Source organism: Brachionichthys hirsutus, chromosome 23 (genome assembly GCF_040956055.1).
Source record: "Brachionichthys hirsutus isolate HB-005 chromosome 23, CSIRO-AGI_Bhir_v1, whole genome shotgun sequence".
Taxonomy (NCBI): domain Eukaryota; kingdom Metazoa; phylum Chordata; class Actinopteri; order Lophiiformes; family Brachionichthyidae; genus Brachionichthys; species Brachionichthys hirsutus.
In genome coordinates, this window is record NC_090919.1 from 2,408,079 (window position 1) to 2,408,763 (window position 685).

Sequence of the window (685 nt, forward strand, 5' to 3'; positions counted from 1 at the left end):
ATAATTACGCAATTAGCGTTGAACTGTGTCCTCATTTAGTTTGTGCTTACAGTTCATATGCTTGTCACAATTTAACTAACTACTACTCTGTTCTGACACTGCTGTCTGATATATATATATATATATATTAGGTTGAGGTTGTAGTACACTTCTTAAAGCTTAAATATTTAGTGCCAGAAATACTCATGCAGTACAACGTAGGAAAAACACAAACAGAGAGGACGGCTTGGTCACAAAAGCAACAACGTGTTTCACTCAGACATCGCTAGCTAATGCCCATTATCGGACAGCTAGCTGTAGTAAGTCGTAAATGCAGATGCGTAAACATTACGCCCGGGTAGACTGGGGGACGCTTCGGAAACGACTAGAAAGACCGGGAGTTATTACAATCACTTTCAGTTGGAAATACGGATAAGCACATCATCGTTACAGTCTGAAAAGCCACGTCTCTACTCGGTTGTATTTAGCTTCGCTGGCTAGCCCGCTAGCTAACAGCCAGGGACCACCGAGGGGTGAAGTAGCCGAGGCTAGCTCGCTAAAAACACCGCAGCAAGTCATCTTAAGTAACGCCAACCGCCCCAAGGGGGAAAAAAAACACACAGAGAAAGAAATGACTTCCAGAACACTCGCGGCGCGGCCGAGCTAACAGCGCATGTGTTTAAATTAAGCCTTTTGGTGTCAATAA